Source organism: Vespa velutina, chromosome 15 (genome assembly GCF_912470025.1).
Source record: "Vespa velutina chromosome 15, iVesVel2.1, whole genome shotgun sequence".
In the NCBI taxonomy this organism is placed as follows: domain Eukaryota; kingdom Metazoa; phylum Arthropoda; class Insecta; order Hymenoptera; family Vespidae; genus Vespa; species Vespa velutina.
Window position 1 is genome coordinate 3,385,759 of NC_062202.1, and position 3,029 is coordinate 3,388,787.

Sequence of the window (3,029 nt, forward strand, 5' to 3'; positions counted from 1 at the left end):
TCCTCGTGGCCCACCTATCGAAATACTATCACGTGACTCTTTTCTTCGCCTAAATGCAAAACTTCGAAAACCCGGGATGTTTATCGTTGGACATATACTTTGATTCTGACTACGTTTGCACGAGATAAGACTGGCACGATTCTTTGAAACGATTCTTATTCCTCTTCTTTTTCCTCGTATTCTTTTTGCCTTTTGAGATCAATTCTACGAGACAATTTTTCGACAAGAAAAATAACATCTTATTAATATTAATATTTTTTTTTCAATTAATTAAGTCATATATAAAATTGAAAAAAATTATCATTTGAATTAATTTATATAAATACGAACAGATTCATTTATCATACATGAATCCAAATAAATAATAATAAACCATCGTAATAATATAATAAATCGTAATAATATAATAAATAATAAAAATAGTATATAATATACAATTAATATAGTATATAGATATAATATATTGAGATAGTATATATCAATATACTATAATTAATAAAAATTATATTAATATTAATTATAATTATATTAAAATTATAATTAATAAAAATTAAGATAATGAATAAAAGATAGAGAATAATAATAACGATCATAATAATAATAATAATAATAATAATAATAAGTTGACTTTGTCTAAGAGACTGAGAGAGACAGAGAGAGAGAGAGAGAGAGAGAGAGAGAGAGAGAAAGGAAGAAAAAGAAAAATGAAAAAAAAAAAAATAAAGAGAAAGATTAAAAGGAAAGTTCTAAGGAACAATTATATTAGTAATAAACAATTAAGAGATCAATTGATTATCGCTAATAAACTTATTACTGATTATTAGTAAATTAATTTAGAGATAAATAAATTATTAGTAATAAAAAACAAAAAGATATAAGAACAACAAAAGGAAAAAGAGAAAAATGAAACCAAAAAAAAAAAAAAAACAGAAGAAAAGAAAAGAAAATTTCTAAAACAGGAGAGTTCGCGTAAAAAGGAACGAAAAAAAAAAAATCAAAAAAGAGATCCGTTTAGTTTCGCGCCCGGCGATTTCTTTGAAATATACGTCTTACGGATCTCCGCGTTTTTAGTAAGGAAGATCGATCCCCCATAGAAAATTGTCCGAGCAATTTGTGATCTTTCACGTTCCTCGTTGGACCACAAAAACGAATCTCGTTTCTTAACAGAGAGAGAGAGAGAGAGAGAGAGAGAGAGTAAACGTGCCAGACCATGTGACATAATCCTGTCGAACGCTTTTCTGTACACTTTGTCCTGCATCCTGATGGCGCGAGAGGATACGTGTCCCAAGGGAGAAGAGTAGGACGTTGAACGGCCGAGTTTCGATAAATACAAAAAGAAAAGGGAAGAAAAAAAAACATACCTACAAAAGGGAACATCAATGGATGACCTAAAAATTCGTTCGTGAGGATACGATCGTGTGTACCAACAACGTAATAAAATAATAATGCCACGTTGTATTACATGATATTTTTTATTGTTTTTTTTTTTTGGGGGGGGATAAAAATTGTAATTATTTTTTTTCTTCGTTAAACGCGTATTCCATATCAATCTGTATCTTAGGAATATGACATTGAGCTCGAATTTTTGAAACGATTGATACGATGATGTAGGAAGATTGAAAAGAACGAAAAAAAAAAAAAAAAGAAAATTAGATAAATAAATAAAAAAGAAAAAGAGTAAAGAAAAGTAAAAGTTAAATGAAAAATAAAAGATATTCCCCTTAAAACAAAGTAATGCGTGATTTGATGAATCTACGAAAAGAGAATTTGGATTCGTTCAAAAAAGAAAAAAAAAAAAAAAAAAAAATAAATTAATTGGATGTTACGCTTGATTCGATGTTACGAGAAAAGAAGAATGGTAAAGAAAATGAAAGTAAAAAACAAAAAAGAAAAAAGAAAGAAAAAAGAGAAAGAAAATAAATAAATAAAAAAGAAAGCACGTAAAGCTAGAACTGTAATATATATATATATATATATATATATATATATATATATATATATATATATATATATGTATGTATGTATGTATGTATAAATATCCTGTCCTTATGGCGATACTATAAAGAATATCTAAAGGATCAAATCGAGAAGAAGAGAATATCGACGGCAACGATAAGTGGATACCTGAGAATCTAAGTTGAATCGAAAAATAGAGAATTAGAAGGATGGATCAGGTCAGAGGTGCATCCTAGAGCATGGACTCCGCAGGTTCTTTCGAGCTCGTTCGTCCACATGAGAAGAATGGAGAAGCCGAGCCTACAGAATCCTTTTCGTTGGTAAATCGTACGGGGGATGCCTCTTTAGCCAGCTGCAAAAACCCCCAAGATCATCGTGACCGTCCTCGTTCCGCTGTTCCTACACTCCTCCTGGCTTACCCTCAAGAAAGGATAACGTGTGTGAGAAAGAGAGCAAAAAAGAGAAAGAGTGAGAGACAGAGAGAGAGAGAGAGAGAGAGAGAGAGAAGGAAATAAAATGAGGGGTGCGAAAGGGGACGAAATCTTTTTTTTATATCTTAGATCCTGCCTGATCATTTTTTTTTCTTTCTTCTTCTTTTTTCTTTTTCTTTTTTTTTTTCACGAACCCTTTTTCTACGTTTGAACATCCTAAGGAACTCTATCTCCGTCCTTTTCTTCCTTTATAGAAGAAAGTCCCTTGCGCAACTGTCGCTCTCTCTATCTCTCTCTCTCTCTCTCTTTCTTTCTTTCTTTCTTTTTTCTCTTTCTCCCTGATACGTCTTTTCTCGCGCAAAAGGGTCAGCCGACATCTCTCGAGTTCTCTCCGGCGGAACACGCGCGCAATAACGCACGAGCGTTATTCCCTTTTGAAGAGAGGAGTGACGAGAAGGATGCATTGGCCTAAACTGCATTTCGTAGGATATAATCGTCGTTTTGTCCTTCTTTTATCTCTCTCTCTCTCTCTCTCTGTCTCTGTCTCTCTCTTTCTCTTTTATATCTTTTCCAGGACATAAAGAATTTTCTTCTTTAAAATGTTCTCGTCTCTCAAACGATTCTATGAGAACGAGAACGCAC